General features: G+C 45.5%; 1 pseudogene; it reads right to left on the bottom strand.

Annotated features, from left to right (window-relative positions):
• Positions 1 to 1140: 1140 nt before the first annotated feature.
• On the bottom strand, positions 1141 to 1258 carry LOC124717558 (annotated as a pseudogene).
• Between the last annotated feature and the right edge of the window lie 23640 nt (positions 1259 to 24898).

The following is a 24898-nucleotide window of genomic DNA, read 5'->3' as shown; positions in this document are numbered from 1 at the left end:
TCTTACGGTCCAATGGTCTCCAGTGAACACATCTACGGATCCACGTGCTGCGATCTTGTTGAGGTACGTGCCCGACCTATTGCCACTTCAGTCTTGCAATTATCTCTTGGAGTCTGTTACTTTTGTTCATTTTCTAATGTCCTCTGTCGAGTCTTAACTCCTAGCAGCTGTCGCTCCTTGGTTCGTAGCGTTTGCTTTAGTATATGAGCACCTGCCTTAGTCAGTCATAGTTCTAAGACCATAGGTTGTAATATGCTCATGTTATAGACTTCCGCCTTCAGGTTATTTGTGACAGATGGGTATTTCTACAAGTTGACTGGCTGCAGTTATGTCTCACTGATACTGTATTATGAGTAGCAAGTGCGTCTGACTCAGTGGCCTGGTGCAAGTCTTAGGAATGGATTCCACCCTGGCGACTTGCGTCTCCTAACTTTTACCAGTAATCAGGGAAAAGAGAACCTACAGTTTAACGTTGCATTTGAAGCTCGTGTAATTCTTGGCGAATCCTCGCATCGTTTAGAGGGGAAGGCTATATTAAAGTAGGTCTGAGGATTTGTGTCGTCCAACTGGAAAACGAAACGGCCAATGATTTCTTCATCGCAGGTTCGTGCCAGGCTCGAACTCTCACGGGAATCGCCGAAATGCTGCGAGTAATGAGGTAAGGATAACGACCACGGGGCACTACATTAGTAGTGTGTGGCTGAGTTGAGAATTTGGGTCTGATGGGAATCGTGATACGGTTGCAACGACCACTCTGTCCGGATGCCTTAATGGACGGAGCGTCTGCCTCGTGAGCTGGATATCCGGGTTCAATTCCTGATGCTGCACAAGTTTTCAGTTTTCTTGCGATTGCCTCTGAGGATGGCCGGACGATAAGAGGCTGGCATAGCAGTGGAGGAAATTTTATTTGCGTGGCTGTATGCCCGAAATTTAAAGTAAAGCACTCTGACTTCAGGCCATGAGTGGCCTACCGGTACCATCAGACCGCCGTGTCGCCCTCAGTGGAAGATGCGGATAGGAGGGCGTGGGGTCAGCACACCGCTATGCCGGTCGTTATGATGGTATTCTTGACCGAAGCCGCTACTAATCCGTCGAGTAGCTCCTCAATTGGCATCACGAGGCTGAGTGCACCCCGAAAAATGGCAACAGCTCATGGCGGCCTGTATGGTAACCCATCCAAGTGCCGACCACGCCCGACAGCGCTTAACTTCGGTGGTCTCACGGGAACCGGTGTATCCACTGCGGCAAGGCCGTTGCCTGCCCGAAATTTAATGGACAAACTTTTCAACTTCCCCGCTGATTCAATCAGTTCCCTGTCACAGCCAGTGTCTGTAATTCCTTTGTGTCCTAGCGTCTTTGTCGGTGTAATACGCATCATAGACGCGCAAGGATATATTCAGTACTGATTATAAGACAGCACAGTATTTCGGGTAGCGATTTGTATTTAAAAAGTTTTTGATGGGTTCAATATTATTGCGCTATCTGTTAGTGTTACTGCTGGAAATAATATTTGTGGTGTCACCGCCAGACACCACACTTGCTAGGTGGTAGCCTTTAAATCGGCCGTTAGTATACGTCGGACCCGCGTGTCGCCACTATTAGTGGCTGCAGACCGAGCGCCGCCACACGGCAGATCTAGTCTAGAGAGACTCCCTAGCACTCGCCCCAGTTGTACAGCCGACTTTGCTAGCTATGGTTCACTGCCTACATACGGTCTCATTTGCAGAGACGACAGTTTAGCATAGCTTTCAGCTACATCATTTGCTACGACCTAGCAAGGCGCCATGTTCAGTTACTATAATTACTTCAAGAATGTATTCTGAACAGATAATATCGTCAATCATGCACCGTCAATTGCGACGTTCATCATAAATGGAGTAAAATTAAGTATCATACTAATTACGTCCGCTTTATGAATTCTCATTCCTTTCCATGTACCAGACCTCACGTCAGTATAGTTCTTCCCTCCTCACGCCAGCCTGCTTGAGCTACAACGCGTGCATTTCGGCCTCCACTCGTGACACGGTGTTGGCTCTTCTGCTAACACAAAAATATTATTCCGCATACGGAAAATATTGTCAATATTATTGACATCTGGTGAACAAAGCGTCTACTGCGCGCATTTTTTTTTTAAATCTTTATTATTAAACCATTATAATTATACAAATCAACCCACTTCCTTAATTCATTAGTGGGTCCTAAACAGTTATACATTTGTATATAAATTTTGCAGCTAGTTTAATGTTAGTATGTGAGCTACACTTATTAACATAGCAATGGGCATCTACTATCTACATATACTATTTGTACCTAATTCCTACAACTAATTTAATTTATGTATGTAATCTGCAGCGTCACATGTGTGCCAGTGAGGATATAAACCTACTTTCGTATGCCTTGCTCTTCGAGCTAACCCCGAAGACCATGCCCCTGGCACTGGGCAGGCCTCGATGTTGAATTCGCTGCAGTCACTATCTTAATTTCCTATAACTAAGTCCTACAATGTAACTAACTTAACCTACGTCATAATCGGTGTGTGTCATAATCGGTGGTTGTTCCCTTCTCCCCCTAGTCCTGCACGCGGCGGATTCCAACTTAGATGTAGTCGGCCAGTCCACGCACAGGCGGCATGCGAATAGGGCTTTTGGACGCAATCGGTGGTGACTGTCATTATTTAATGTATCTCGCCTAAATAGTCATATAGAACTTTTCGAGATACCTCGTTTGCCAAGGTGTTTAAAGTCTGAAAGGTCTCCTCTCGTCTGAGTAGTTGGTATGTGTCTCGGTTGGGTAGTCTGTCTCGTAGTGTGTTTGCGATATCATTGAAGAGGGGACATTCGTAAACCACATGCTCGGGTGTTCCTTCCGGATCGCCACAGTCGCACGCTGGTGTTGCCCTCTTCCCAAATCGACATAAGTAACTCGGGTAGGGTCCACGGCCAGTGAGAAAGTGGATCAGACCTCTTGTGGGCTCAAAATACTTCAGTCCAAGTCGTTCCCTCACATCAGGTAGAAGCTGGAAGGTTCTTCGTCCAGCCTCTTCTGCCTCCCAAGTGTCCTGCCAGAGCTCCTCCCCTCTTTTCCTTATCTCTCTTTTATCCCCCACCCTAATACCCATAATATCCGCAATCTTCTCGTAATTTCCCTTCTTGACCCAGTACCAAGCCGCCTGTTCTCTTATCTTTATGTCCAGAGGGCAGAGCCCCATTGTAACTAATAGCCCCCCCCCCCCTGGAGATGTTCTGTAGGCTCCCACAGCTCTTAATACCATGCTTCTCTGAACTCTTCTCACCGCCATGGCGGGCACAACCCTCGTGAGCCTCTGCGCCCAGACTCCCGAGCCATAGCCCACAACTGAGGTTAGGATACTGTTGTGATAGAGTCTAATTAGGTGTGGAGGAAGATGGAATCTTTTATGGCCTATGGAAATCAGGTTATTTAATACCTGAAGGGCTCTCTGAGTGACAGTATCAATGTGTTTTCCGAAACTCCACCTCTCATCAATGATAACTCCCAAGTAGCGTGTCTCACGTCGTCGGAGAACTGGTGAACCTTCTATTCTGCGCGCATTTGAAGGAGGTTATACTGAACATTTCGCGGCAACTGGTTTCGAAAGCGCACATGAGTGGGAATGCGCGAGAACGTGTGCGCGCGCGAGCGATCGTTATGCAAATAGCGCGCGAGCGATCGCATCTCAGGGGAACCGCAAGTGGGTCCGGGCCAGCTGCGAGGAGCTCCATTCTAATTAAGCGAAGCCCTTTTCCAGAAGCGGCAGCAGCGGCGGACAGTCCGTTCGCGCCTCTGCGGGCCCTGCGCCACTTGCATCGGCCGTTTGCCAGTGGGTGGCAACCCGCCGGCCTTATAGGGCCTCGCGGCGCTGCTTAATCAAGTCCGTGGGCTGGACGCCAATTAAGAGGGCCAGCATCGCGCTTGGGGTGGGGGGGGGGGAAGAAGCTCCGAGAGAGCTCATTCGGCGAGACGCGGCTCTGGGACGGCGGCCAAAGTCACCACGTCCTTCCCGGCAGAGCCCGGAAGCTCACGGCAGAGAGCAAACTGTGATTTTTGCAGCGCTGCCCGGAGGATCCGGGAGCTCTTCGCCGCACAGAAAAGGAGGGCGTCCCGTGCGGGCGAAAGTAAGCGCTAGGTGTGAGGAATGGCCACGCCGAGGAGAGCGGCAAAGACTTTGTGTGGCCACCCTGCCCCGCGCCCGCGCGTGTGTATGTGTGGGAAGAGAGTGCGCCGGGGGCAGAGGTAGCCGCAGCAGCCCTGACAGGAAAGAGTAAGAGGGGGAGGGACGGGGGGGGGGGGGAGTGGCCGCAGAGCGCCGGAGAGCGAGAGGTGAGGATTACAGCAGTCCGCTCTTAGGCGACGCCATCTGTTTGTGCCACGGGACCGGCCGGCCCCGCCGCAAGTACCCGACAGGGCGTCGCGACGCTGGCGGCGGCGTCGGTGACGGCGGCGTCGGGCAGAGGTTTAGCAACCACCGCCGGCTGGCGGGAGAGCGGCAGCCGGATGAGGACAGGGGGCTCCAATCTCGCTGTAAGATATACATGATATCAAATCCGCATCCTTTACGCCACCATTCGATAATCTCAAGGTGCGACTTGAAGTTATGCTGGAGACCTGCGACCATTACGTAAAATGAGGATAATCATGGAAAAGTTTAGAAAGGGAACTAACGTTTAGAGAGAAGATATAGAACTTGGAGGTTCCACGTGACATTGTAGCTTTTCGAGACGGGGCAAACGAAGTCTTAAATCTATCACAGACCTGGTCCTATAACCGGACGTCGGTTCATTAACAGCATCGCTCAGCATGTAATAGCTCACTGCCTTATTAGGTCTCTAAAATCAACAGATCATCTGTGGTTAAAAATAGTATTTGCTAACTCATTTCAGGAGTGATCCATTATCAAAACTTCTGCCAAAATGAACGTTACTGTCATGAAACGAAAAGGACAACTTATATGTGACTTCAAGAGTAAAAATACGTAAAATAAATCACACTTAAGTTTATATATGGTATAAAACCCCTTAATATTTTTTACTGTGTTAAAGAACTGCATAGTTGACTCTGGTGCTAAACTGACTGCGTATCGCTGTTACAAAAAGTGACTACTAATATATCGCCGGCCGGGGTGGCCGAGCGGTTCTAGACGCTACAGTCTGGAACCGCGCGACCGCTACGGTCGCGGGTTCGAATCCTGCCTCGGGCATGGATGTGTGTGATGCCCTTAGGTTAGTTAGGTTTAAGTAGTTCTAAGTTCTCGGGGACTGATGACCTGAGAAGTTAAGTCGCATAGTGCTCAGAGCCATTTGAACCATTTTTTACTAATATACCTGGTACCATATGGTACTGTTGCATGGTTGTAGTGACTCAGAAAACTGACAATGAAAGTCGGCAGACGAAGCAATAAGTGTTGCTATGATAATGAAGACGCCGTTTGAGAAGGAATTTTTCGATATTACATCCCTAAGGGGGTGAAACTTATGATGAATGGTTTTCTGAAAATTAGTCGCTATTAAGGCAATCTTGAGTCTACAGCTACAGAAATTAGTATTTGATTTCTCGTTCAGAAATAAAGAAACACGTTTTTCAGAATTCTTAGAAATTTAACCTCTGTGGTTGTGAAATAGGGGGTCAAACGCTTTACGTAAATATTTCATTGTGAAGACATTTTTAAAGCGAGATCTATAAAAAATTTTCAGTTAGAAATGAAGCAATACGCCTCTGACTGCTTTTTGAAAACTTAACCCCTAAGAGGTTACATCACTGCTTCATCAAGTAGCTCGAAAAGCAGCTCCCTTGCGCGTTTGTTGTATGACTAGCTTAGCGCCTGCTGCCTCACTCGTGTAGACTGTATGTTCTGAGCAGATATTTTTTTTAATCGAATTTTTCTGTTATTCACAAATTACTACACGTTTCAAACGTTTCACGATAATTAAGGCCATAGACACATGGTCTTTTCCGAATGTACTGCTGACGAAAAAGCGATTCTGGAAACTGGAATTCAAGATTCTTGTTACACATGCTTCTTGTGTTCTTGTGATTATTTCCACAGAAGCTTTCGCCCACCCAATACAAATTTCTTTACATCAAACAAAAATGTGAAATACCAATTTTCACAGATGAAGCTATAAATATTTTTAATATAACGAAATATTTTCTTTCAGAACAGTGAGACACGTGTTTCGCGTATGTAACAGAGGATACAACTACAAATTTTCATACAGTTAATTTTGAAAATGTTTCCATAATCAAAAACTCTCATAAAACTTTTCCTCCCCCATTTCATTCCCTTAGGGGGTTGAATTTCAAAAAACACTGAAACGCTAATTTTTTTATTTCGAAACAAGAAGTCAAATAGACATAGTTTTAAAAAATTCTTTCGCAGTTCTTCAACAATGATTTATTTTTAAAAAAAATTAAACCACCATTTTACCCCCATAGTGATCGAATGTCCAAAAATACTGCACACAGATTTTTTTAATTTATTATGGAGAAAACAAATACAACTTTTCATAGCTATAAGTTGAAAATTACATAGTTCTAAGCTCAAGACTACCTCATCTTCAATTTCATCACCTTAGGAGTGGAATTTTGAATAATCCCTCCTTAAACGACGCCTACATTGCAAGATCCACACCCTCTCCTAATTTAAAGTTTCTATGCTTAGCGGTTTCGGCTGCGCGATGATGAGTCACTGTATCAGTCTGGCCCTATTTCAGCCACTTAGAGGTTGAGTTTTCGAAAAGCAGTCAGAGGCGTATTACTTCATTTCTATCTGAAAAACTTAATATCAATTTTTATAGATTCAGCTTTGCAAATGCCTTCACAATGAAATATTTACGTAAAGCGTTTCACCCCCTATTTCACCACTACAGAGGTCAAATTTCTAAGACTTCTGAAAAACGTGTTTCTTCATTTCTGAACGAGAAATCAAATATAAATTTCTGTAGCTCTAGACTCAAAATTGCCTTAATAGTGACTAATTTTCAGAAAACCATTCATCCTATGTTTCACCCCCTTAGGGATGTAATATCGAAAAATTCTTTCTTAAACGAAGTCTTCAGTATCACAGCAACACTTATGCCATCGGAAGTTCACTGAGGCTTTTTGCAGATGATGCTGTGGTGTATCGAGAGGTTGTAACAATGGAAAATTGTACTGAAATGCAGGAGGATCTGCAGCGAATTGACGCACGGTGCAGGGAATGGCAATTGAATCTCAATGTTGAAAAGTGTGCTGCGAATACGTAGAAGGATAGTTCCCTTATCATTTAGCTACAAAATAGCAGGTCAGCAACTGGAAGCTGTTAATTCCATAAATTATCTGGGAGTACGCATTAGGAATGATTTAAAATGGAATGATCATATAAAGTTGATCGTCGGCAAAGCAGATGCCAGACTGAGATTCATTGGAAGAATCCTAAGGAAATGCAATGCGAAAACAAAGGAAGTAGGTTACAGTACGCTTGTTCGCCCACTGCTTGACTACTGCTCAACAGTGTGGGATCCGAACCATGTAGGGTTGATAGAAGAGATAGAGAAGATCCAACGGAGAGCAGCGCGCTTCGTTACAGGATCATTTAGTAATCGCGAAAGCGTTACGGAGATGATAGATAAACTCCAGTGGAAGACTCTGCAGGAGAGAGACGCTCAGTAGCTCGGTACGGGCTTTTGTTAAAGTTTCCAGAACATACCTTCACCGAAGAGTCAAGCAGTATATTGCTCCCTACTACGTATATCTCGCGAAGAGACCGTGAGGATAAAATCAGAGAGATTAGAGCCCACACAGAAGCATACCGACAATCCTTCTTTCCACGAACAATACGAGACTGGAATAGAAGGGAGAACCGATAGAGGTACTCAGGGTACCCTCCGCCACACACCGTCAGGTGGCTTCCGGACTATGGATGTAGATGTAGATGTAGATTAATTTGTCTGCCGACTTTTATTGTCAGTTTTCTGAGTCACTACAACCATGCAACCGTACCATGTGGTATCAGGTATATTAGTAGTCAGTTTTTGTAACAGCGGTACGGAGTCAGTTTAGCACCAGAGCCAACTATGTAGTTCTGTAATACAGTAAAAAATATTAAGGGGTTTTATACCATGTATAAACTTATGTGTGAGTTATTTTAGTATTTTTGCTCTTAAAGTCACGTACAAGTTGTCCTTCTCGTTTCATGATAGTAACGTCCATTTTGGCAGAAGTTTTGATAATGGGCTACTGCTGAAATGCGTTAGCAAATAATATTTTTAACCACAGATAATCTGTTGATTTTAGAGACCTAATGAGGCAGTGAGCTATGACATGCTCAGCGATACTGTTAACGAACCGACATCCGGCTATAGGACCAGGTCTGTGATAGATTTAAGACTTCCTTTGCCCCGTCTCGAAGAGCTACAATGTCATCTGAAACTTCCAAGTTTTTTATCTTCTCTCTAAACGTTAGTTCCCTTTCTAAACTTTCCATGATTAGCCTCATTTTTTGCTCAAAGTAGAGACTGAACAACATCACGGGTAGACTACAAATTTGTCTCATCTCAATCTCAAGTACTGTTTTGTTTTTATGTCCTTCAGCTCATAGAGTTGGAGTCTCATTTTTGTACAAGATGAAGATAATCTTTCGTCCCCGTATTAAATAACTGTCAGCTTCAGAATTTCAGAGCCTGTATTCCAGTCAGTATTGCCAAAATCTTTCGCTAAATCTACAAACACCATAACCTAATGTCTGCATTAAGGACTCTTTATCTCTTATTGGCCAACGTTTTGATACCATCATTACAACCTTATTTGAGCATGAGCTTTTATCACGTACATCCGATAAAGGCAATTTGCGAGAAGAGCTCACATACCTCAAGATCATATTTAAATCGAATGATTTTCTCCGCAACATTTTCGTAGAACATTCAATGCAAAACCTAGAATACAAGTATGTGATGGGGAAGAAGAGAGTAATTCCTTCAGATCTAGTGCGTTTCTTTCCTCAGTGGATGCCCTTTTCTTGAAGATAGGCCGTATTCTTCAGAAACACTGTGTTAAGGTGATCTGCCGGCCCCCTTCGAAGATTGCAGCTTTACTCGACTCTGTGAAGGACGATTTACAGCTTCGTAAAGCGGGTGTGTATCAGATTCCTTGCGGAAATTGTGAGAAGTCGTACGTAGGTCAAACAACACGCAACGTTCATGAGAGATGTGTGGAGCATCTTAGATACAAACGCTTATTACAGCCAGACAAGTGAGCTGTGGCCTAACATTGTATTGATACAAGGCATTCCATGAATTATAGTGATGTGAAGATTTTAACATCCACCTTTTCCTTTTGGAAACCTGTCTTCAAGGAAGCTATAGAGATAAGATTAGCTAGTAATTTAATAAATAGAGATAATGGTTTTAATTTGGACAAAGCATGGAATGCGGCTCTTGGGGTAATTAAACTGCAGAGAAGTCGTCATGGGGTCACCGACGCCGTTCATACATCGATATGTGACTCGAATGTCTGTACGCCTACTCCACAGGCGGCGCATGTGTGAGGGTATTTCTTTGCCGCGGACCAACATCTGTGTGACCCGCATGTGCAGTACGGCCGCGGTGGAGCATATACGGCCGCGCTTGGCATTTTGTCGTCAGTCTTGTGACTCACTCTGAGGATGACCGGACGATACGCTGCCGAAATATCAGTGGAGGAAATTTTATTTGCACGGCTGTATGCCCGAAATTTAATGGACCATTCATTACGCTGCGAGAAGTTGAAAATGCATATTTCATCGTTGAATTGATACAGTTGTTTCTGTTTCCTTCAGAGATCACTAATTTTCCTACGGATGTAATTTATGTTTTCCATAGTGTCTGCTTCCCATTTTGCACATTCTGCCAAGACGAGAAGTCTTTTTCTTCCTTCCACTTCACTTCACTGACCCCCCACTATATCTAGGCCGAGCGTTTCCATTCCCCTTTTCAAATTTTCTAGCTTCTCTACCACGCTAAAACTGCTAACATTCCATGCCCCGACTAGCAGAGCGTATTCCTTTCGTTAGTTATTCGGTATTTTTCTCATGGCACCTCCCCCTTGACTGTCCCCCCGGAGATCCGAATGGGGGCTGTTCTAGAACTTTTGCCAATGAAGAGATCTTCATCACACTTTTTCAGTTACAGGGCCCATGTCCTGTAGATACACATGCAGTGGTTTCTATTGCTTTCTGCATCCTTATGCCGTTGTTGATCATCCGTGATTGTTCCGTCTTTTAGGGGCAGTTTCCCTTCCGAAGGGCGAGATTGCCCTGAACATCTATCTGTCCTGTAGATACACATGCAGTGGTTTCCATTGCCTTCTTCATCCTTACGCCGTTGATCATACGTGATTGTTCCATCTTTTAGCGGCAGTTTCCCTTCCCAAGGGCAAGAGATTGCCCTGAACATCTATCTGTCCGCTCCTCCGCCCAACTTGACAAGACTGTTGGCAGAATGAGAGTGACATCCTACGACTGAAGTCTTCAGCAGCTATTGCCTGTTGCTTTTATTGAAAATTTAGGTAGTGGCACGGTCCGAAATGGGGACCGAGTACCGCTGGTCACCTGGTAATCCCCTACACCCGCCTCCTTAATAACAATCAAACAATGGAATCACTCGCAACGTCGATAAGAGCTGACACGTCTCAGTTTGTGGATATGAATTAGACGATGATTAGGATTTTATTTGATAGGAAGAGAGGATGATTGTGCTTTCAGTTGGGGTGATGTGGGTAGGGTGGGTAACACGTGATTAAACTGGTAGATGTGTAGGATGATAAGATGTCGTCGGTATAGTGGAGTTGCTAGAGGGGACGGGAGCTGTATCACATAACCACATCTCAGCCATCTTACTTAATGCTGATGGACTGTTCTGTAGTTTCGATTTTTTTATTCATTCGCGACTTTTTTTTCTGGCAGTCACTTACTTTTACAGAAGTTTTCTGCGGCATATGTTATTGCGATATGAGTGACGCTACAATAAACAATGGAAAGAATAGCAGTATTCGAATGCTGAGGAGACCGGAGACCAAAGCCAAGTTGTTTAAAGATGCAGCAAACCCAGCTGACGGTAGCGCCAGGGGTCTTGGGCCACTTTCACCTCAAGGAACATACTACTTCTGAGCAAACATTTTTCGCAAAAGAACACGCGTCGCCACCATTACCGGCAGAATGAGTCCCAACCCGGTGCCGCACACTCGGCCGCAATTTTCCGCCGAGCTGGGCACTAGTGAAAGGTTTGCCGCCCTAAAGGGCCCCGGGCCCGCCGCTAACTAGAAGGCAAGCCACTGCCTCGCTAATTGCCAAGTCGCAATTACCGCCGCCCCTCCTATTGTCGCAGGTGCGAACGGGTCCGCCTGTTATCTGGCTTTCTGCGACTGCCCTCTCTCTTCGTCTCTCTCTCTCTCTCTCTCTCTCTCTCCGTCTTCCTTCCTCGGGAATCGCTGCTTCGTTCGCGGGCGAAGCACACCAGCCGACAGTTCTGATTATGTAAACCTCAAAGAAAGAAAAGATATGGAAAATAAGCACGCCAAAATAAAAATTTGTCACTTCCAGAAGAAATGAAGCGAATGTCGTGTTACACAACGTCTCATTACCGTGTCAAAAGGAGTAGAGTCCACAAGATTCTTGAGGTACCCTATATCCATATCTTGCCACTTAATGTTGGATAGATCCCCTGGAACAACCTTAGAGATCAGATTAGACGAGATGGAATTTTTGGTCCAATAGATCCATAGTGAGGAGATCCTCCACAATGGAGAACGAGTCAGAAAAACTGGGATACGGAGAAAGTATTTTAAGCAAAGAAAAAAGTAAGACAAAAGGAAAACCGACGCACCACGTTGGAATAACGCAGGAGCGACGGAAATGGGTGGATGTGATATACAAGTACAAACATAGCTACAGTTAAATCAAATCTGGACGATTTATTCAAGAAAAAGAGCGTCACAAACTGAGCAAGTCAGTAACCCGATGGTCCAACTCTGGTATTCGGCTTAGTATTGATTGACAGAGTCCCCGGATCCCGGATGTCCTCCTGAGCAATATCGTGCCAAATTCTGTACAACTGACGTGTTAGATGGTCAAAATCCCAAGCTGGTTGGAGGGCCCAGTCCGTAATGCTTCATACGCTCGCAACTGAGGAGAGATCCGGTGTCCTGGCTGGCCAAGGTAGTGTTTGTCAAGTTAAAGTCAAGTAGTAGAAACTCTTGCCGTGCACGGGCAGGCTTTATCTTGCTGAAATGTAAGACCAGAATTTCTCGCAATGTGGAATATCGTCGACCAATCTCCGATAAGGATGCCGCTGTGACAATCAAAGGAATCGCTAATCATGAGGCTCAGTTTGAAGCGGTATTCACCACTGAAGACTACGCCAGTCTATTCGATTCCAAGCTGAAGAAGTCTCTGGAGACGCCCCGGACAGCGGATGGATACCAACCTGAATGTTGACTGCCGAGAGGCCTGAAAACGAGAAATGATAGCCGTGAATAAGAATTCTTTTCATAGTATGACCCTTTCAGTTGTTATCCATTGCCCTCTTACAGAATAGAGGTACGTCGACAGTATTCTACTCACCGCTTTGTTGCTCTTCATGGCAGTCCATCCTGGTCTTACATACCACCATGGTATGCCTTCCCACACACGGCGGAAAGTTCTGCTGCTTGTTTCCAGAATGAAATTTTCACTCTGCTGCGGAGTGTGCGCTGGACCGAGACTTGAACTCGGGACCAAGTATCGTCCCATTCGGGTAATTCCTTCGTGGTTCGTCGTTTCTTGTCTTAGAATGTATGGTAATATATCTTCCAAATATCCCAAGTAAAATGATCGTCAAGGATGTGCAATAAATAAAACGCTATCTTAATCAAATATTCATTTAAAAGGTAATATATAACTTGTCACAAAAACGTGCACATTTTCAATACACTGAGGTGCATATGATAATTCTTTGGCTATTGTAGTGATGGATCATCAGATACAAACATCATCCTACAACAATTATTTTACAATAATGGTATGAATCCACTTTGACTGATAATGCGCTCTTATTTGCAAAACATTGAATTATGAAAGTACTATTACGTCGTATGTTTCTATCAAGATTTCACGGTAAAGAATTCTAGTTTTGTACGGGCTTTATATTTTATAGAATGTTCAAGATTCTGCTATTTTGTCTTTCTTTATGAAGATTAAACACTCTTTGTGTTTTGGGCTACACACTCTTGACAATTAATGGCCCTCTAGTTTTAGTTATTGTGCATATATATTTTTACATTTCTTATCTCGTGTGGCCTCGATTCTGTACCTTCTAACTGGTACCCTGGCCCATAATCTTGCAAAATTTTTAAATAAGAAGGGTAGTGTTACGATATTTTATAATTCTGTTTACTTTATCTTGTCATTGTTTTTCAGCTTCTCAGTCTGTCTAATGTGTTACGCAGCCCTTTCATATTTCCTTTTTCTGTACTACGTTCGCATTTTTGAACCGTTTGCCTAGCATTTTTGAACCTCATACCTTTGGTATTGGGCAGGATTCCATAATAATATTTGTACAGTTTATTTTCTATTCAACGTGTTTGTTGCTCACTTCCGAGAATTTCTTTCTCTCTGCTATGACGTTCCTTCATTGATCGCTTTGCATCTGTATTAGGCGTCATTTGGTGCCGGATATCTACACCAGCGCAATCAGTTGCTTCTGGTTCTAGCAGCACTGCGTGTACTACATTGTGTCAGTGTGGACCCGCTGCCATCAATTTGTTCCGTCGCCATGTTCACAGTTTATGTGCGTGATCTTACTCTACACTACTAGGGCTGATGACTCACATCGCACGAGGTAAACCGACGCTTTCACTTTTTAAGTATTCTTCTGTTTGTTTACAGTTGATGTTTTTTGTACCATTTCTTATGGTGTTTCTCATGTTCATTTACCGGTATTTTAGACCTATTTGACGAATGGTTTCTGGTAGTTTTTATAACATTTATTACCTACTTCCCTATCCTTAATGTGTTACAAATTTACGTTTTTGGTTTTCATTGCTGCTCAGGATAGCAACACTCCCGGTTATTTATGACGTCCTATTTTATTGTACTTTCCTCTCCAGCCGGACCAAAAGCGTCGTTTTTGAGCGTATACAGGGTGTTACAAAAAGGTATGGCCAAACTTTCAGGTAACATTACTCACACACAAATAAAGAAAAGATGTTATGTGGACATGTGTCCGGAAACGCTTAATTTCCATGTTAGAGCTCATTTTAGTTTCATCAGTATGTACTGTACTTCCTCGATTCACCGCCAGTTGGCCCAATTGAAGGAAGATAATGTTGACTTCGGTGCTTGTGTTGACATGCGACTCATTGCTCTACAGTACTAGCATCAAGCACATCAGTACGTACCATCAACAGGTTAGTGTTAATCACGAACGTGGTTTTGCAGTCAGTGCAATGTTTACAAATGAGGAGTTGGCAGATGCTCATTTGATGCATGGATTAGCACGGGGCAATAGCCGTGGCGCGGTACGTTTGTATCGAGACAGATTTCCAGAACTAAGCTGTCCCGACAGGAAGACGTTCGAAGCAATTGATCGGCGCCTTAGGGAGCACGGAACATTCCAGCCTATGACTCGCGACTGGGGAAGACCTAGAACGACAAGGATACCTGCAGTGGACGAGGCAATTCTTCGTGCAGTTGACGATAACACTAATGTCAGCGTCAGAGAAGTTGCTGCTGTACAAGGTAACGTTGACCAAGCACTGTATGGAGAGTGCTATGGGAGAACCAGTTGTTTCCGTAACATGTACGGCGTGTGCAGGCACTATCAGCAGCTGATTGGCCTCCACGGGTACACTTCTGCGAATGGTTCATCCAACAATGTGTCAATCCTCATTTCAGTGCAAATGTTCTCTTTACGTTCTGTTGCTGTGTGTTTCCATTCCATGATTAATGTGATTTGAAGAGAAGTAATGAAATGAACTCTAACATGGAAAGTAAGCGTTTCCGGACACATGTCCACATAACATATTTTCTTTCTTTGTGTGTGAGGAATGTTTCCTGAAAGTTTGGTCGTACCTTTTTGTAACACCCTGTACATAGTATTCTACAACCTATGGCTGTCTTTTAATATTAATCACAACGCATGGTTGCTGCACCACCGTGCCACATTTTTACCACTTATTAATGTCCGTGAAATTTAATTATACGATCTGTCTAAGACTGTACATAATCTGCAATTTATTTCAATGTTTGTATCATCTGCAAAGAAAATAGATCCAGATTTTTCTACAGGATTAGGATCAAGTGGCAAGCACGCCAGTCGAAGTGCAATACGAAGCCCGAGCGTTTGTGATACCAGTGCAGCTGTTCGAGACCACTACCCACCCCAAGGTTGTACATGTATACTGCCTGGTGGCACTGAGGGCATGTGACACATTAAGAGAAGCATACGAACGTAGCAGAGACGAACGAGGAATCATTCTAGCGACGGTAAGTGGCACAAATGCGGAAATCCGCAGACTTAGGCGACTTTGACAAAATACAGATTATTGTGGCCAGTGCCTGCTAGGGAGCAACGTGGAAACGGCGGAGTGGTCGGCTGTTCTAGTGGTACTGACGTGAGCATCTGTGAAAAATGTTTGAAGAATGCTGAAACCACGAGTGGGCGATGAAAAGTTGGACGTCCATATCACATCACAGGACATAGGGATCAGAGGATGGCCCGCCCTTTAAAGCAGGATCGCATGCGCCATTTGTGGCAGAGCTGACGACAGACTACAGTGCTAGAGTATGTACAAGTGTTTTGGAGCGCACCGTTCACCACACAATTTTGAACATGGTGTTCAGCAGTAGAGAGCGCCACGTGTTCCCATGTTGACCCAGCATCATCGTCAACTAAAACTATAGAGGGCACGGGATCATCGAGATTGGACTGCGGATCAATGGAATCGCGTCGCCTGGTCCGATGAGTCTCCTTTACTGTTTATTTATTTAATCGTGTCAGAAGCATCCTACATAAAATCAGAATGATTAACACATACATATCAAGTATATAACAAATTCAAAAAGAGTATAAAAGTATACAGATACACTCCTGGAAATGGAAAAAAGAACACATTGACACCGGTGTGTCAGACCCACCATACTTGCTCCGGACACTGCGAGAGGGCTGTACAAGCAATGATCACACGCACGGCACAGCGGACACACCAGGAACCGCGGTGATGGCCGTCGAATGGCGCTAGCTGCGCAGCATTTGTGCACCGCCGCCGTCAGTGTCAGCCAGTTTGCCGTGGCATACGGAGCTCCACTGCAGTCTTTAACACTGGTAGCATGCCGCGACAGCGTGGACGTGAACCGTATGTGCAGTTGACGGACTTTGAGCGAGGGCGTATAGTGGGCATGCGGGAGGCCGGGTGGACGTACCGCCGAATTGCTCAACACGTGGGGCGTGAGGTCTCCACAGTACATCGATGTTGTCGCCAGTGGTCGGCGGAAGGTGCACGTGCCCGTCGACCTGGGACCGGACCGCAGCGACGCACGGATGCACGCCAAGACCGTAGGATCCTACGCAGTGGCGTAGGGGACCGCACCGCCACTTCCCAGCAAATTAGGGACGCTGTTGCTCCTGGGGTATCGGCGAGGACCATTCGCAACCGTCTCCATGAAGCTGGGCTACGGTCCCGCACACCTTTAGGCCGTCTTCCGCTCACGCCCCAACATCGTGCAGCCCGCCTCCAGTGGTGTCGCGACAGGCGTGAATGGAGAGACGAATGGAGACGTGTCGTCTTCAGCGATGAGAGTCGCTTCTGCCTTGGTGCCAATGATGGTCGTATGCGTGTTTGGCGCCGTGCAGGTGAGCGCCACAATCAGGACTGCATATGACCGAGGCACACAGGGCCAACACCCGGCATCATGGTGTGGGGAGCGATCTCCTACACTGGCCGTACACCACTGGTGATCGTCGAGGGGACACTGAATAGTGCACGGTACATCCAAACCGTCATCGAACCCATCGTTCTACCATTCCTAGACCGGCAAGGGAACTTACTGTTCCAACAGCACAATGCACGTCCGCATGTGTCCCGTGCCACCCAACGTGCTCTAGAAGGTGTAACTCAACTACCCTGGCCAGCAAGATCTCCGGATCTGTCCCCCATTGAGCATGTTTGGGACTGGATGAAGCGTCGTCTCACGCGGTCTGCACGTCCAGCACGAACGCTGGTCCAACTGAGGCGCCAGGTGGAAATGGCATGGCAAGCCGTTCCACAGGACTACATTCAGCATCACTGTACTACTGCCGACATTGTGCATGCTCTGTTGCCTGTGTCTATGTGCCTGTGGTTCTGTCAGTGTGATCATGTGATGTATCTGACCCCAGGAATGTGTCAATAAAGTTTCCCCTTCCTGGGACAATGAATTCACGGTGTTCTTATTTCAATTTCCAGGAGTGTATATAAGCAGGGTCAAGTAGTTTTTTATTTTATGAAGTCTTGGACCAGAACCAGGCCACGTCCAGCGCTTCCGGGGTGGCATTCATCAAATCCTTCATGGTGCAGGTGCTCGGGCACAGCACACACTGCGTGAGGTGGGTGGTGGTTAGAGTGTGTCCACAGTCACACAGCGCCGGTTCATTTGAGAGGCCCCATTTGCGCATATTCTCTTTGGATCGTGTGACACCAGAGCGCAGCCTATTAAGAGATTTCTACGTCGTCCATCCTTCCATATGGCCGGGAATTAGTTCTTCGTTTGGGACAAACCATTCCCCAAGGCGCGCGTTTTCTTCTCGCCACATTGCCAGCCTCACTTGCTGCGGTGTCCCGACGATGTTCTCTGCTGTGTGCAGGAAGCTGTTCCTAGATTTTAGTCGACGGCGGGCTGGCTTGTGTTTGTACAGCGGGTGGGCAGGTGAAGTCAACGCCTTTGTCTTTTCCTTCCTGGCCGCTACTTTCCTTCTAATATCTGGTGGGAGCACGCCTGCCAGGCAGTACAGTTTATCAGTCGGGGTTGGTCTCAGCCTGTGTTGATGCGGCAGGATTCACTAAGCGGTATGTCCACTTGCTTGCCGTGGGTAGAATTATACCACACTGGGCACGCTTACTCCGCTGTTGAATAGCACAAAGCAAGAGCTGTGGTTCTCACTATTCCAGGCTGTGCCCCTCATGTAGTGCCCGTTAGTTTGCGCAAAATGTTGTTTCTCGCGGCTACTTTGTGTTTAGTGTTCATGCAGTGCTTTTTATAGGTGAATGCTCCATCCAAGGTGACGCCTAGGTATTTTGGTGTTTCGCAATGTTCCAGGGGCACTCCTTCTCAGTTAAGTTGCAGTCTTGTTGTAGATTGTCTGTTCTTTCGGTGGAAGGCGCAGGTTTGGGTTTTCCCTGGGTTGGATTTGAGATGGTTCCCCTTATAGTAGGTGGCACGCTGTTCGAGGGCTTCTGACAGATTCTGTTAAACAGTTTCAGAGCTGTCTGCTTGAGCCGTAATGGCGCAATCATCTGCAAATATGAAGCTTTCAGTGTCTTGGGGGAGGGGCAGATCATTAGTATACAGGGTGAGTCACCTAACATTACCGCTGGATATATTTCGTAAACCACATCAAATACTGACGAATCGATTCCACAGACCGAACGTGAGGAGAGGGGCTAGTGTAATTGATTAATACAAACCATACAAATATGGACGGAAGTATGTTTTTTAACACAAACCTACGTTTCTTTAAATGGAACCACGTTAGTTTTGTTAGCACATCTGGACATGTAAACAAATACGTAATCAGTGCCGTTTGTTGCATTGTAAAATGTTAATTACAACCGGAGATATTATAACCTAAATTTGACGCTTGAGTACCACTCCTCCGCTGTTCGATAGTGTGTATCGGAGAGCACCGAATTGCGTAGGGATCGAAAGGGAACGGTGATGGACCTTAGGTACAGAAGAGACTGGAACAGCACATTACGTCCACATGCTAACACCTTTTTATTGGTCTTTGTGGTGCCCATCATGTACCGTGTGTACTGTGATGTGCCTACAACCCCATATGATATGAAACAACGTATTGTGGCAGCCTGCGGCGACATTACACCAGATGTACTGCGGCGTGTACGACATTCATTACGTCAGAGATTGCAACAGTGTGCAGGAAATAGTGGCCACCACATTGAACATCTATTGGCCTGACATGTCGGGACACACTCTATTCCACTCCGTAATTGAAAACGAAAACCACGTGTGTACGTGTACCACACTCCTCATGGTAATGTACATGTGCGTCAGTGAAAAAGACCAATAAAAAGGTGTTAGCATGTGGACGTAATGTGCTGTTCCAGTCTCTTCTGTACCTAAGGTCCATCACCGTTCCCTTTCGATCCCTACGTAATTCGGTGCTCTCCGATACACACGATCGAACAGCGGAGGAGTGGTACTCAAGCGTCAACTTTAGGTTACAATATCTCTGGATGTAATTAGCATTTTACAATTCAACAAACGGCACTGATTACGTATTTGTTTATATGTTCAGATGTGCTAACAAAACTAACGGGGTTCCATTTAAAGAAATGTAGGTTTGTGTAAAAAACATACTTCCGTGCATTTTTTTATGGTTTGTATTAACCAGTTACACTAGCCCCTCTTCTCACGTTCGGTCTGTGGAATCGATTCGTCAGTATTTGATGTGGTTTACGAAATATATCCAGCGGTAATGTTAGGTGACTCACCCTGTATATATTAAAAAGTGTTGGGGCCAGTACGCTTCCTTGGAAGAGTCCATTTTTCTGTATCCTCCACCGGCTTCTCTGTCCCTGAAAGTCCGCGAAGAATCTTCGATTCTGGAGTAAGTTTCCAATCAGTAAGGTTAGTCTGTAGTCCCTACTCATTGCGTATATTTTCCGCAGGAGCAGTCGGTGGTTGACTGCGTCGTAGGCTGCTGATAGGTCTAGGAAGACAGCCCTGGTGACCTTCCTGCTCTCGAACCCATCCTCTATGTGTTGCGTTAATTTTAGCACCTGTGTCGAGCAGCATTTGCCCTGTCTGAAGCCTGCTTGTTGTGGGATCCGAAGGGGCTCGACGGCGTCCGTGATTCTGTGGAGTATCATCCTTTCCAAAACCTTTTACATATGGCATAGCAGAGAGATTGGCCTGTAGTTTTTGGGATTGTCACGTTCTTTGCCTGGTTTTAGGATGGCAATGACTCGCGATTTTCTGCAGAACTTTGGAAATTTGCAGGATGTCATGCAGTTGTTCATCATATCGACTAGCCATTTCCTTGTTACACGTCCAAAATGCTTTATTTGCTCGAAGCATATATCATAAAGGCCGGCTGCTCTCCGCATTTTGCACTTACTGATCGCCTTCTCCAGTTCCGCCAAGCTAAATGGCTTGGATAGTTCTTCGGTCTCCTGAAGTGGGTTTCGTTCTATGCCCCTCTTTTTTGTCTTTAGGTTGTCGTATCTTGGTGGTTTCCAATTGAGAAGCTGGTGTGCAGTTTGGTCTGCTGTGACGTTCGCGTGTGGATTTGGTTTGGTGGGGTCATTGGCTAGGCGTTTTATGAGTTTCCAGGCCTTTTGACTATCTCTGCCAAAATTAGTTTCCTCCATCAAATTGGTCCATTGCTCCCTTCTCACTTCCGATATCCGGGAGGTAATAACTCTTCCTTTGGTGAGGGTTTCTTCACTGGACACGAGAGAAGACTCCGCGAAGGATGTGTCATTAATAACACATCCGGGCGTCCCCTGGGCAACGGCTTCAAGCCGGCAGATACTCTCACACCAGAAGCATCACAGAAGAGCGACATAATGTCTCGAGAAAAACCGGATAGGTTCTTATTGTTTACTGTTAAACCAGGGCGATGGTCGTGTTCAGATATGCCGCCATCCACGGGAACTGCTACTCGAATCATGCAGCGCGCCACGGACGCAGGCCGGTGGGAACACCATTATGTTGTGGGGGAGATTCACGTGGGCTTCCATGAGACCTGCGGTTATGATCGAAGGCACCATGGCAGCTGTGGACTACTTGGACGTTATTGGGGACCATCTGTACCCCTTTATGCAACAGCGATGGAATCTTCCAGCAGGATAACTGACCGTATCACAAGGTCAGAAAAGTGCTGCAATGGATTGAGCAGCGTGATAATGAACTCACCTAGATGTCTTGGCCATCAAATTCGGATTATCTGCGTCCGTTCAAATCCAACCTGGACGCTATCTGGCGCCAGCTCCGCGCCCATAAAACAACTGCGCGTAAGTTACGGGAAGTGCATGCGCCGTGAGTAGGCGTCTGATGACACTTGATAAATCCATCGAACGCAGAATCGCTGCTGAAATGGGTTCCAGAGGTGGACCAACACTTTTTGAGGTAGGTGGTAAAATGTTACGGCTCACCCAATGTATTCTGCAGGTGAAGCGCCACATTGGGCTTTCGGCGCAGTCGACACGTTACGTCACTTTAACAGAAGCAAAAGTATGACTCTTCCGGCACACATTACTCTCTCTGTTGTTTCGCCGGCTGAAGAAATGCAGCTTGACACTTTGAACGATGACCTGTCGTGCGATAGCCGACGTACAAGCTTATAAGCCGCTTTGAGCATTGTCTTTTGCGCTATACCTGAGACAAACTGTTGGTTGCACGAAATTTTCGTAAGGAAACATTTTGAAATGCATCTTCGTTCACTGCAGTGCCAATTCCTATCGCACCTATAGCCATTGAAGTGGTGTGAAACTTTAGAACTTGTCGTCTGGAGATTTTTGCGACCACCGTATTGCATGGCAGTGAATCATACAGTCCTCGTAGACGTGTATTTCATTTTGATACAACCTACAAATCGGACCTTTCCATTCACGGTATGATCCAGGGCGCTTTCAAACACAAGTGTTCCTTTCTGATATTGTGTTATGTCGACACACATCGCTCCGCTGATTCCATGCGACTGAATGATGTATAAATACCACTTCATTGTCATGGTGATCCAAAGCGAATTTTGCAGTGTTTTAAGGAGGTAACTAATATTTTCTCCGGCGAGATCCCAAAAATATGCAGTTACTTCAAGGTGATTATTACTTGCACCGATGCTTTCAATACAAATGCTGCCCATAATACGGACATATGAGCCGTATTCATTGCTACTCCGCGTGCTCAAAATAAAACTGTCCTGAAAAATATTTATAAAACTTACGCGAAACTTCCCCTTCTTAATGAACAGGAGAACTACCCATCACAGAAAATGCTGGAAACCGTGATTTCGGTACACCAATCGGTTGCTGTCACAAGTCTGCGCATTTTAGCCTTTCGAACGCTTTGTCTCGAGTACTTTGCTGTCTCATTCCCTTTGACTGAGTGAGACGAGCAGATGTGTTTAGTGATCAGTTGAATGCGTGGTTCTCACAATGAAACATTGCGTGTCTATTCTCGAGTCTAGCGTTATCTTTTGTGCAATGGTTTTGGACTATGGCCGCGGAGCCGTCGCCAGATAGTGTTTCAGTTTGGTTTCATCGGATTCAGATAAGCTGAATCTGTTGGCCAAGGTATCAACGTTAGCTCATTATCACGCTCCTCAAACCACAGCAGCACGATTCTGACAGTGTGCCACGGAAGCGTTTTGATAAAACCTTCTGAGTCGTCTGCAATGACAAACGTAGTGGCGAAATGGTGCAAAATGGACTCTGCAGTGAAGAAAACCTCTATTCTAAAAATGAAATTACAATGAAATCCAGACCTTTAGCTGCTTACAGGCGTTGATAGATATCAACGAGGGCAGTTGAAAATGTGTGCCCCGACAGGGTCTCGAACCTGGGCTCTACTGCTTACATGGCAGACGTCTATCAGTCTTTTTTTTATCGTTGTGTTTGGTTGTTGCAGACGTCACACGACATCCGTTCAAGTTCGTTGTTGATCATTTCACTCAGTTTTTTTTTATTACAGAGGTCAACCAGCTCTCTCTGGCACGCTCCCCGTGAGACCCACATTCCCAACTTACACTTTTTTTTTTGGTCATCAGTCTACTGACTGGTTTGATGCGGCCCGCCACGAATTCCTTTCCAGTGCTAACCTCTTCATCTCAGAGTAGCACTTGCAACCTACGTCCTCAATTATTTGATTGACGTATTACAATCTTTGTCTTCCTCTACAGTTTTTGCCCTCTACAGCTCCCTCTAGTACCATGGAAGTCATTCCCTCATGTCTTAGCAGATGTCCTATCATCCTGTCCCTTCTCCTTATCAGTGTTTTCCACATATTCTTTTCCTCTCCGATTCTGCGTAGAACCTCTTCATTCCTTACCTTATCAGTCCACTTAATTTTCAACATTCGTCTATAGCACCACATCTCAAATGCTTCGATTCTCTTCTGTTCCGTTTTTCCCACAGTCCATGTTTCACTACCATGCAATGCTGTACTCCAGACGTACATCCTCAGAAATTTCTTCCTCAAGTTAAGGCCGGTATTTGATATTAGTAGACTTCTCTTGGCCAGAAATACCTTTTTTGCCAAAGCGAGTCTGCTTTTGATGTCCTCCTTGCTCCGTCCGTCATTGGTTATTTTACTGCCTAGGTAGCAGAATTCCTTAACCTCATTGACTTCGTGACCATCAGTCCTGATGTTAAGTTTCTCGCTGTTCTCATTTCTACTACTTCTCATTACCTTCGTCTTTCTCCGATTTAGTCTCAAACCATACTTTGTACTCATTAGACTGTTCATTCCGTTCAGCATATCATTTAATTCTTCTTCACTTTCACTCAGGATAGCAATGCCATCAGCGAATAGTATCATTGATATCCTTTCACCTTGTATTTTAATTCCACTCCTGAACCTTTCTTTTATTTCCATCATTGCTTCCTCGATGTACAGATTGAAGGGTAGGGGCGAAAGGCTACAGCCTTGTCTTACACCCTTCTTAATACGAGCACTTCGTTCTTGATCATCCACTCTCATTATTCCCTCTTGGCTGTTGTACATATTGTATATGACCCGTCTCTTCCTATAGCTTACCCCACTTTTTTCAGAATCTCGAACAGCTTGCACCATTTTATATTGTCGAACGCTTTTTCCAGGTAGACAAATCCTATGAATTGATTTTTCTTTAGCCTTGCTTCCATTATTAGCCGTAACGTCAGAATTGCCTCTCTCGTCCCTTTACTTTTCCTAAAGCCAAACTGATCGTCACCTAGCGCATTCTCAATTTTATTTTCCATTCTTCTGTATATTATTCTTGTAAGCAGCTTCGATGCATGAGCTGTTAAGCTGATTGTGCGATAATTCTCGCACTTGTCAGCTCTTGCCGTCTTCGGAATTGTGTGGATGATGCTTTTCCGAAAGTCAGATGGTATATCGCCAGACTCATATATTCTACACACCAACGTGAATAGTCGTTTTGTTGCCACTTCCCCCTAAGCTGTTGATATACTTCAACGGGGACAGTTGAAAATGTGTGCCCCAACCGGGACACGAACACGGGCTCTCCTGCTTACATGGCAGGCCCTCTATCCAACTGAGCCGCCGAGGGCACAGGGGATAGTGTGACTGCAGGACTTTATCTCTTGCACGCTCCGGGTGAGACCCACACTCCCAGCTTAATGTCCACACACTACAATCGTTGTGCCGCTGCCCATTACATTCACTACTCGCGGCAGACAATGTTACCGATTCCCGTAAGCTTTCGGGCAATGCGTGTGCATCCAGCACGAAGAAGGTCAATGGCCGGTTAGCCTTACTGTGTGAAGATGGTATCTACTCTTTCGGACGTGTCCGAAAGAACAGATATCATCTTCATATATTCCCGAATTACTGTCCACACACTACAATTGTAGTGTATCTGCCATGTAATCAGGAGATCCCCGGTTCGAGTCCCGGTCAGGGCACAAATTTTCAAATGCCCCCGTTGATATTTATCAACGCCTGTAAGCAGTT

This window comes from Schistocerca piceifrons, chromosome 1 (genome assembly GCF_021461385.2).
Source record: "Schistocerca piceifrons isolate TAMUIC-IGC-003096 chromosome 1, iqSchPice1.1, whole genome shotgun sequence".
NCBI lineage: Eukaryota > Metazoa > Arthropoda > Insecta > Orthoptera > Acrididae > Schistocerca > Schistocerca piceifrons.
Note: the sequence above shows the minus strand (reverse complement) of the source record. Positions and strands in the feature narration are given on the sequence as shown.